Below are 12,038 nucleotides of genomic sequence, written 5' to 3'. Positions count from 1 at the left end.
TGAAAACCAGCAAGAACCCTCCTGAGTGGTAACCATTTGCCTGTTAAACACCAAAGCCTGGTGAACTTTGTTAATACTAACTTTTGTGCACAGAACAATGGCCTGCAACCAGTGAGATTGGACTGTGATCCAAATAACTTTTCTAATCTTAAATATACATTACACACACCTGTACTTAGTGTTAGAGGGGGGATTAAATAGTTAGGTAGGTTAAGTAATAAGTTAAAGTTCAATTCTGTTTTCTTGTTTAAATATAATTAAAGACTACTTTTGTTTAAGTAACCCTGTGTTGTAGTGCATATCTATTGCTGCTTGTTATTGGAGTCCACTGGACTCGGCAACACTCTAAATGCAGATCAGCTTGTTGACAGAGGAGTAGAATCACCTTTTATTTCATGAAGCCTGGACATTACCAGTCCTGTTAACATACTGTGCTGCTCTTGAGCGTGTGAAGGCATGTAAAGGTCAAACTTGTGCTTGAGGGGGTGCAGCAAAGGTTCACCAAATTAAGTCTTTTACCAGTGGATGTGACTGAATGAGAATTGGTTGGACAGAGAAAGCCTATATTCAAATTTATAACAGGATAGATGCATACATCGATGATGTTTCCCATGGCTAGAGGGCCATTGTGTCAAAATAAAGGGTAGACCATTCAGAATAGAAATAAGATTTTTTTTTGGAATCCAGGGTTTAATTTTTTTTTAAATGTTCCAACTCAATGGTTTATGATTCACCTGCACTATTAAGTTTAGAACTATGACTGGAACATATGGCAGATTTCGACAAGGTATTTATTCCTGATGCATAAATATTATGGCTGTTCCTATCACTGCGACATTGAATGGAACATGGCAAGAGATCTGCTAAGAGAGAAGACTGATTAAGAATCAAACAAAATAACACCATAAAAATACCAGTTTATTATTTTGTTTCTTCACATACTTTATCTAACTTCTTTTTATCTGATGCCATTAACTAATTGTATCTGAGAGAACAGGTGAATGATCAACTTTCAGATTTTGTCCTGAATGAATGTTAAGGATTTGAACATGATTGGCTCAAACTAAAAACTCATACTTTTTGCCAACTCTCCAAAGACAGTATCTGGCTGGGATGCCATGGTTATAGCTGAGGCATGATATATAATTGAGAGGGCCTGTGAACCACTGCTAAATAATGTAATGCATTTGAGTCCAAATAATTTTCTTGACCATGCTGACATGTGAATATATAAGAAAATATTTTCAATGAAATACTGAAATGCAGTTCACCCAAAATACAGCTCGCTTACTGCAGTTTTACAAAAAGAACAGAGAGAGGAGCTATTACTCTGAGTTTAGCTTAAGACAATGTATCACAGATTTTTTAAAAAGGTGACAAGTCCTGCAATTAAAATAAGGCCATTATTGGAATACACTGGGCCCATAAACATAGGAGTAGGAACAGTTGATAAAGCTTTACAAATTTGAAATATTGTATGAAAATATCCACAACCCTAACAGAAATGCAATTGGATAACCAAATTTAATAAAGACCTGTCTTATCATCTAAGCAATGAATGGATAACAAATGCTTTACAATGCTCTTCAAACAGAATTTGCTGTGCTCACTGGTGAATTTATTTTTGCTGTTGACTCTTGAGTCAGGTGCTTGTAGTCTTGCAGAAATCCTAAATCTATGAAGCCCTTACAAAAATAATGAAAGCCTCATTGATACCTTTCAAATTTTGTTAGAGATCTTGCAGGTGGGGGTGATTAAACCATCCATCAATAATTTCACAGTAAATATCGACATGAATGTAATAAAGGGAATACCATTTGGTAATCACATTGGCATTTCACTCCATTAATTGATAGGAAAAATCAGACTCATCATATGTAGCTTTAATACCTCAACCAAGTTTGGCTGTGAATGAATAAAAATTAGAATTTCTCTGGGCTAATGTTTTGAAAATTCTGAACAAATGTAAAAAGGTGGAGGGTGATGCCTGTGATTCTTTGCTTAAATTACTGAATCATTTGGCAAAGCTGAGAACTATTTGTAGCCATGACCCTGGTATCAGGTTGGGTTAGAATAGAAAATAGTGTACCCCAGTAATTTAACCATTTGTAACCAGTGTGCAAATGCATCAAATTGAATAGACATTTCAATTCATGTCATTAATATGAAGAAACCTTCCAATATCTGATGATTTTCTTTAATGCACATTAATGCATTGCTGCCCAAAGGCAATTTGGTGACCTCCTTGGAATGAGAGCATGAAACCACTGGTTTTCCCTTTGTCACTTCTTAAATTCAGTCAAGCTAGTTTAAAAAGAAGTTGTTAGCGTTCCATTTTTATTATGACATTTCACAGTCATCCGATTTAATGTCCCTTGACCGAATTGTCCACTGTGAGACGATGGGCTTGAAATGTTATTTGGAGCATTGATAAAAAGTGAGCAGTTATAAGATGACAGCGAGTCATAAGGCTGGTGGCGTGACATTAATTTTCTCCATAACAGAGATGGAATAAGACGTCATGATGACAAGCTGTCAATCAGTGCTGGTCCCCGTGTGTATCTCAGTGCCATAGGATAGGGTATTGCTTCTCCCATAATAGACCTGAACTGGAAAGCTTTTGCTGACAGCTGCTGCCATACAGAAAATTTATTATACAGCCTTTCATTAAAAAAAATAAAGAGGAATCATCTCCTGAGCATTTCAATCTTTTCTGCCTATTGAAGTCTGAAAGGATTTATGGGAGGGAAAAAAAATCTACTATTAAGGATTCTAATATTTTTTAAAAATATATAGTGGGAGGGCATGCCTAGTAAATAATCAATTTATAGAAAATTGGTAAATCTGTAGATATTTCACACAAAACATTGTATTATATATATTCCAGCAGTGGTGCAGCAGGGAGCACACTAAGATTGTCACAATTGATGATGAATTAAGTCACCAGTCAAACATAAACTGAGAATCCAAATGGTAATTAACCCTCAGGGTACTGAGAGCATTTCTGCAGAAAACCATTAAATGTGACATGACTTACAAATTTTATTTCATTGTCAGGGAATAAGAATTTTTTTTATTCCCTTTTCTTTCAAGCGTGTTCACAATGATGAATTTATTTCATTCAAGTTACGAAGCCTAAAGAGTACTACTCAAATTCAGTTCACAGCTTGCACGTAACAAAGGTAGTAAATCTCCAAATGCATCCCTTCAATGGAATTTTGAAATATATTTGCAGTTATAAACTGTAGACACTTTAAAATTTGTTATAGGTACTTGATTTGTTGTTTTCTTTTTAAATATTTTGAACATTTAGTGCTTTTGGTGGTGCTTTCCAAATGAGTAGATACTTTTTTTCCTTATTTTATTCAACAAATATTTTGGTAGCAAGGCAAAGATATAAAAAGAAAGAATTGTTCATGGCATGATTTCTTGGTTTAAAGTAGTCTGGAAAATAGAAATAAATTAATCTGAACTTTTAGCGAGTTGCATATTGAAGAAAGTCCTTATCACGGTGAAAAAGAATATTTGGTGTGAATTTGCTCTAAATTTCGTACAGATTATAAAATAAACAAAAGAGAATTCCTGGAACTAAAATCATTTAATTAGCAGACATATTATGAAGCCTACTGAGATCCATTTCACAGTTTGCATATGTTACAAACATAGTAAATTTCCAAATGTGTCCCTTAAATGCAGTTCTGAAATAAACATGAAATTGCCATTTAACTGCAACGTACAACATTTTCATGGCTAAGATGTGGCTGGTGACTGTTTTCAAAGGGCACTTACACCCCTTTAGGGAATTTATCATCAGATTACATTAGCTCAGAATACCCAATTCAGAAACTGGACTTCTATATTAGTTCTGCAAAATTTTTATTTTTTCTTTGTATTCTATTCTAGAAATTCATTGAATGGTACCTTTTTATTTCAAAATGTTCCCTTTGCTCCACTTCATTAATTTATGCCTTCCCTCCTCATTTTATGTTTTGATTGATTCCTTTTATTTTTTAATGTCGATTCATGATTGTTAATGAAGGCACGTTATAACTTTAAGATTAAGTATTTCAATACATCACTTATAGTTGCTGTGTTTACTCCTTCTATGCATTGCACGTGTGTGGAAATGTATGAATATACACCATATGAAAGTAAATAAGGTTGAATGGAATGGCTTATTTAGACTTCAGGGACTTCCAAAAAATATGATCTCCTGAATGAATAATGTCAGCCAAATGAACATCAATTTATTAATCATATGAAAGGGTATATTTTTGCAATGGCTGTATTCCTGTTGCTTTTAAACCTTTTTTTGAAGGCAGGGACACTTGCAAGTTAAGAAATAAAAGCTGATTATTCTTAATATTATCTTAAACTCTTTGAGATAGAAATTTATTTCATTCCTTGTGCTATTTCAACAGATCCAAAGACTTGAATTATATTGTTAAAAGAACTCTAAACAGGTAGCTGCCGAGAGAGCCTTTGCTTGATTTAATCATATCACTAAAGGTTGAATTTTATATCTGTGAGGTGGATGTCTGAGTAAATGAAAAGGAAGCACCTCAGGACCATTAATTGGAATGAAGATGGTCACTTGTAAATTGGATTAAAAATTAGCTCATTTTCAGGAAGCAAAAAGTAGTGACCTTTTGTGACTGGGAAGCTGTTTCTACTGGGGTTATACAGGGCTCAATGTGAAGATCCTCATTTTTTTGTGTGTCATGTATCATTGATTAAAAGTTGAATTGGATGGCAATTTAAAAGTGACCGGCTGCAGGAAACTATCGAGAGGAAAATGAACCAATCCAGCAAAGTATTTAGGAATAGGAGAGCAAGGAAAGAGGAACACAATAAATTGTTGTATTTGAGGTGCATAGGGAAAGAGGGACCTTGGAGTATGTGAAGATATGGGTTTGCTAATGGTCTCTATAATGCAACTGCATTTAATGAGAAAATTGGCTAATTGTATTGATTCAGTCTGGGATGCTCCCTCTCTTCTCACTGACTTACTTTGAAATAATTGTAGATGGTTCCAGGAACATTTTCTTCAGGATATATTGACCTCTGATTTTCAAATCCATAGAGGATAGAACAAAACAGCACAAATTAACCCACAAATTTGTGCCAACCTATATAAACCTACTCTACATCAATCAGCCCTTCCCTCCTCATTAGTAACGGTGACCACAATAAAACTACTGAATTATTGAAAAAGCTCATCTATTTATCAATGTCCTCCAGAGAACGAAATCTGGCCTTCTTACCTGATCTGGCCTACATGTGATTCCAGATCCACCAATGTGAATGGTTCATAATGCCATCTGAAGTGGCTTAACAATGCATATAGTTCATGGAAAATTCCAATGTCACCCATAATTCCCATAAATGAATAACTGAGTGTGTCATTACCCAAACTCCAAGCCATTGTTAAACAGCATCGGAGTCCTCATAAGACTTTGGAACAGAATTAGTTCATTGGGCCCATTGTGTTTGCTCTGCCATTCAAATCATGGCTGATCTATTTTACCACTCTAACCCATTTGCCTGACTTCTCCCCATAGCCCATGATGCCTCAGATTAACCTCCACTTTAAATATACCCACTGAGAACCTCCACAGTCATCTGAGGCAAAGAATTCCATAAATTCACTACCCTCTGGCTGAAGAAATTTCTCCTCAACTCTATTGAAAGGGACATCCTTTTATTCTGAGACTTTGCCCTCTGATCTTAGAATGTCCCACTACTGGAAACACATCCACTCGATCTAGAAGTCTGCAGACACTGGTTGAAGTAAAAACACAATGCTGCAGAAACTCAGCAGGTCAAACAGTATCTTTTATATAGCAAAGATTAAAATGCATACTACCCCTCCAAGATCATCTGTAAATTGGAGGAACAACTCCTGATTTTCCGTCTGGGCGCTCTCCAGCCAGATGGCATCAACATCGACTTTTACAGTTTCTACTAACCTGCTCTCCTTTCTCCCTCCCTTTCCTCCTCCCTTCCAGCTCTCCACCCCCTTCCCTATTGTTGGGCGCTATCGGTAGGCCCAATAATGACACAGTCAGAAGACTGAGGGGAACAATAGGCTTTATTGACTGCTGGCCCAGGTCCAGGCTAAGAAAATGAGCGGCAAGGAGGGGGATCTCGACCTTTATGCCCTGGGGTCACATGGGCAGAACTAAGGGAGGAGCTAAGGCAGGGAGACATCCGGAGGGTGGGCCAGCCAGTGCATATAATCATATCACCACATTCACCCCTCCCCCTTTTTAAAAAAAAGAACCCACCGGTAAACAACAAAATCTGGAGGCATTAACAGCAGCAATTTAACAAAGCAATATACAAAGTGGCGGGAGAAGCGGACGCCCCCACCTGCTAGAGGTTGAGCCGCTCAGGTATCCTCCTCTGTCTGCCGGACCACCGGGGAACTGGAATTTCCATACGGCGCTCCTCCGGAGAGGGGGCCGACAGGGGAGAGTCCGCTGCAGGAACTGTGGGGGTTGGGGTGCTGGCGGTGGACTCCTGGAGTGCTGGGGGATCCTCCGCAGCTGTAGGAGCGGGAGGAGCCTGAATGTCCAGCTGCAGGGTTGGCAGCTCAGATTCCAGAGCTGTGCTTGGGTATGGCACCATCAGGTCTGCGGCGTGGTCAGCAGCTGACAAGGCTGACTTGGGGTCTCCAGCCCTTGCCAGGTCTTGTAAGGGCACCGTGTCCTCGTGGCCGTCTGGGTACCTCACAAATGGGAGTTGGCATGAATTAGGTGTACCATTTCAACCAATGGATCTATCTTATGGCCTCTGACATGCTTCCGAAGGAGAACCGGGCCTGGGGATGTCTGCCAGGGAGGAATGGAAGAACCATTCACCGACCTCCTAGGGAAAGCAAAAAGGCGTTCATGTGGGGTGGTGTTAGTAGCGGTGCACAGTAACGACCGGATGGCGTGGAGAGCTTCGTGCAAGATGTCCTGCCAGCGGGACATTGGCAAATTTTTGGATCTAAAGGCCAGGACCACAGCCTTCCAGTCGGTGCCATTCTCCTTTTCCACCTGGCTATCACTTCTGGGTTATAGCTGGTGGTCCTGCTGATGGCTATGCTTCTGGTCAAAAAGTACTGATGCAACTCCTCGCTCATGAACAAGGTCCCCCGGTCACAGAGTGAAGATACTTCTCAGGGCCCTGATGACCGTAGCTGAGGTCATATCCGGGCAGGGGATTGCAAAGCGGAACCTGGAAAATTCGTCCACCATCATCAGGAAGTAGGCGTTCCTATTTGTGGTCGGGAGGGGGCTCTTGAAATCGACACTGAGTTGTTCGAAAAGGTGAGTGGCCTTGATGAGGTGTGCCTTTGCTGGCCGGTAGAACTGGGGCTTACACTCGGCGCAGATTTGGCAGCGTCTGGTCATGGACCGGACATCCTTGATGGAGTTGGGGAGGTTCCTTGACCTGATAAAATGATACAACCTTGTAACTTTGGGGAGGCACACACTATTGTGCAGGACCTAGAGACGGTCGAGATGCGCACTGATGCACATCCCTCAGAATAGGACGTCCGGGGGATCGTTGAGCTTACCCAGCTGGTACAAAATGACATAGTTGTAGGTGGATAACTCAATCCTCCACCTCAGAATCTAGTCATTCTTGATTTTACTCTGTTGTTTGGCACTGAACATGAAGGCCACTGCCCTCTGCTCAGTCAACAGGGTAAATCTCTGTCCGGCTAGGTAGTGTTGCCAGTGGTGCACCCCCTCAACTATCGCTATGTCTCCTTCTCGACGGAGGAGTGCCGGAGTTCTGGACTGCCAAGGGTGCGGGAAAAAAATGTTACCGGTCTGCCTGCCTGGTTTAATGTGGTGGCCAGTGCGAAGTCGGAGGCATCTGGAAGGGGACAGACTCATCCACCGCATGCATTGTGGCCTTAGCGATGTCTCATCGAATTTGGTTGAAGGCAACCTGGGGTTCTGCCAATAATGGAAAAGTGGTTGACCGAATTAGGGGATGGGCCTTATCGGCGTAGTTGGGCACCCACTGCACGTATTACGAGAACAGCCCCAAGCACCTTTTTAGTGCCTTCAGGGTGTTTTGGACAGGGAGCTCCAAAAGTGGTCGCATGTGGTCAGGGGAAATGACACCATGTGCCACGATACATCCAAGAAGGGCCAGGCGCTCTGTGTTGAACACACATTTATCCTTGTTGTACGTCAAGTTGAGCAACTTAGCCATATGGGAGAACTTTGCGAGATTTGTGTTGTTGTCCTGCTGGTAATGGCTACAGATGGTGACATTGTCGAAGTATGGGAACATTGCCATCAGCCCATGTTCCTCCACCATCCAGTCCATTACTCCCTGAAAAGCAGAAACACTATTAGTAACGCTGAAGGGTATCGCAGGAAATGGAAGGGTTTTCCTTCGGCTTCGAATCCAGTATAGATTTGATCGCTCGGATGGAGGGGGAGTTTATGGTAAGCCGACTTGAGGTCAATCGTTGAAAAATTTCTGTATTTGGCGACCTTTATTGATCAAGTCGGCTATATGGTAGAGCAGGTATGCATCCAGCTGGATGAAGCGGTTAATGGTTTGACTGTAATTAATTACCATCTGGGGCTTGCCCGCCCCTCTAACCACGAACCTGTGCTCTCCAGGGACTAGTGCTAGGGGCTATGATCCTCAGCCCGGATAAATTGCATATCCTCCGAACTATAGCACCGACTTTTGGTGGTGATGGGTTTGCAATCCGGGATGAGGTTTGTGAACAGCGATGGAGGGGGCACCCTTAAGGTGGTAAGACCACAGGACGGTGCTAGGGGCTGAGTGCTGAGACCGCTGGACAGTACCGGAGATTGGGTGCTGGTGCCACAGGATGGTACCGGGGGCTGGTTATCCAGTCGGGGATGAACGTCCAAATGCTGTGGGCTGTGGATGGTCAACAGTGGTTGGGGGCCACCAAACGCCATTGTCACGCTCCTAAACTGACTCTGAAAGTCAAGGCCTAGGAGGATTGGCATGCAGAGGCAGGGCACAATTAATAACACAAAGTCGTTATAATACTCCCCCCCCCCCCCCCCCCACTGTTAGCAACGCTACACAATAATCCCGGATACTCGTCTGTTGGTCCCTTGCTGCCATTGAAACCATCCTGGTCATGGGTCAGACCAGGAAGGAGAGTCTCTAGACCACGTCTGGGTGTATGAAACTTTCCGTACTGCCGCTATCGAAAAGACGGTTTGTTTTATGCCCATTCATCTTGATCTGCATCATTGAGTTTGGGATTGGGTGAGGACTGGCTTTATTCAGTGTCACTGAAGCGAGGACTGGCGTTTCTTCATCGTCATTGGTGGGAAGGTCCGCTCAAGGTGGCAACCTCCACGTTGACCATGCAGCATCGGATGAAGAAGAAGGTGAAAGTGGAGTCATGGCAGTCGGAAGTGACATCACTGGAGCGGTAAGCTGAGGTGCTGAGGTTGGGAGCGGTGTCCGGTAAGATGGCGCTCCCCTCACCACACACGTGGTCAGCGCCAGAAGATCTTCAGGAACGCATGCTGTGCTGCTTGCAGGCTGTGATCGGGACCTCCAGACTGTTTGATAGTGGCCCTTCTTTCCACAACCCAAGCACGTTGCTCCTTTCGCGGGGCAGAGGCGCCTCGCGTGCTTGGCCTGCCCGCGGAAGTGGCATCTTGATGATCGGTTGTCGTTATTGCAGCCGCAGTCAGGTTGCTGATGCCCAATGCTGAGTCCCAGGCCAATGACTGTACACTGTTGGCACGCTTTTGCCCATGATTGACACTGCGTGGTACTGGGCTGAGTCCAGAGTTCTGATCAAGTCGATAGCCTTTTTGAGAGGGAGCAGGTCCTCCTCGAGGAGTCTTTGCTGGATGTAGTCTGACCTCAACTCTGACACGCAGACGTCTTTGATCAGCTCTTCCATGCATTGGGTCAGCGATATCATGCCCAGGCCCATGGGATCCCCCAAACAGTCTTTCCCAGTGTGACCAGGGACCGGACGAACTCTTCAGTGGACTCACCAGGCTGTTGTTTCTGGGACATTAGCAGGTAACGGGAGTAAACCATGTTCACGTTTGGCTTATACAGCGCCCGCAGCGCAGCCATCACCTCAGTGTAGGTCACGCTGCCTTGGATAGTCAGGTAGGCCTTCTGGCTGATTTGTGCCTGAAGGATCTTGAGCTTCTTTTCGTCCGAGTTGACCACCTCTGCAGCAGCATCAAGGAAGTTGTTAAAGTAGTTCACCCACTGCTCGAAGAGTACCGATGCACCTAGGACTTGGGGGTTTACTTCCAGCCGTTAGGGGCACAGCAATTTCTCCATAACCGGAGAGCGCTATTGGTAGCCCCAATAATGACGCAGAAGACTGAGGGGAACGATAGGCTTTAATGAGCTAGAGGCTGCTGGCCCGGGTCCAGGCTAGGAAAATGAGCGAGAAGGAGAGGGGATTCGACCTTTATGGCCCGGGGTCACATGGGCAGGACTAAGGGAGGAGCTAAGGCATGGAGACACCTGGAGGGCGGGCCAGCCAGTGCATATAATCATATCATCACACCTATCTTTTCCCCTAGCCATCCCTCCTCCCCCTGTTTGCTGCTGTGCCCACCCTCCCTTCTCCTCCTATTACCTTCTGCCTTTGCAACCACAACTTTCCCCTTACCCTTTTAGTCGGTCGCCTGTTGACATTTTTCCATGCCTTGATGAAGGGCTCAAGCCTGAAACGTCAGTTATGTAATTTTATTTTTCCTATATAAAGGACATTGTTTGACCTGCTGAGCTTCTCCATTTGATCTCGTCCTTTCAGTATTCGATAGGTTGTAATGAGATTTGCTCTCATCTTGCTAAACTCAAATGAGTACAGGTATTGAGCCATCAAATGCTCCTCATATGTGAATCATCATCCTCTGAGTCAGTTTCTTAAACCTCCTCTGAGCCCTCACCAATACCAGCATATTTTTCCTTAGATATGGGGTCCAAAACAGCTTGCAATACTCCAAATGTGGTCTGACCAATGCCTTGTAAAGCCTCAGCATTATATCCTTGCTGTAATGTTTTAGTTCCCTCGAAATGAATGCTACCATCGCATTTTGCTTCTTCATTAATGACTCAACCTGCAAGTTGACCTTTGGGGAACTTTGCAAAAGGACCCCCAAGTCCCTCTGGACCTCTGCTTTCTGCATTTTATGCCTTTATTTCTTCTATTAAAGTACAAGACCATACACTTCAATTCACTGTATTCCATCTGCCACTTCTTTGCTCATATTTTGCTCATTCTCCCAACCTGTCCAAGTCTCTCTGCAGATTCCCTGCTTCCCAAACACTACCTGCTTCTTCACTTACATTTGTGTTGGCCAGAAAGTCATTAGTTCTGCCATCTAAATCATTCACATATTACGCAAAAGGTAGCAGACCCAGCAGAAGTCATTGGCATGCCCCTTTTATTTCCACCCTTTGCTTTCTGCCAGTCAGCCAATCTTCTGCTCATTTTAGTGCATTTCCCATAACACCATAAGCTCTTATCTTGTTTATCAGCCTCATTTGACAGGCAGAACAGCCTGCTTCTGCTACTGTATCTCATGGTCTATCATCTTATATGTGGCATTTTTTTAAAAATTCAAGTAAAGAGTATCCTTTGACTCTCCTTTGTCTACCTTGCTTGATACCTCCTCAAAGAATTCCAACAAATATTTCAGGCAAAATCTTCGCCAAAGAAACTATGATGACTTCGGCCTATTTTGTCATGTTCCTTTAAGTACCGTGAAACTTCATCCTTCATAATGGACCCTAAAATCTTACCAACCATGGAAGTCAGACTAAGCAGCCGACAATTTCCTGTGTGTTGACTCCCTCCCTCCTTAAGACTGGAGTGATATTTACCATGTTCCAATCCACTGGAACAATTCCTGACTCTTGTGATCACCACTAATGCATCAAATGTCTCTTCAGCAGCCACTTAACTTCTCTCACTTCTGTCCCCTGACTCCCTCAAATTTCTAGCACGTCACTTAGTGGTGTCTTCCACAATGAAGACATGCAAAATATTT

The 12,038-nt window shown here is 43.0% G+C and overlaps 1 protein-coding gene across 20 annotated transcripts in view; it reads left to right on the top strand.

The window, feature by feature from the left end:
* mctp1a (multiple C2 domains, transmembrane 1a) overlaps window positions 1-12,038 on the top strand; it is a 534,415-nt gene that overhangs the window by 205,345 nt on the left and 317,032 nt on the right. The window lies entirely within an intron of this gene.

The sequence above is a fragment of the Narcine bancroftii genome, chromosome 1, assembly GCF_036971445.1.
Source record: "Narcine bancroftii isolate sNarBan1 chromosome 1, sNarBan1.hap1, whole genome shotgun sequence".
Lineage (NCBI taxonomy): Eukaryota > Metazoa > Chordata > Chondrichthyes > Torpediniformes > Narcinidae > Narcine > Narcine bancroftii.
The sequence above is the reverse complement of the archived record's forward strand: the minus strand, read 5'-3'. Positions and strand labels throughout refer to the sequence as shown.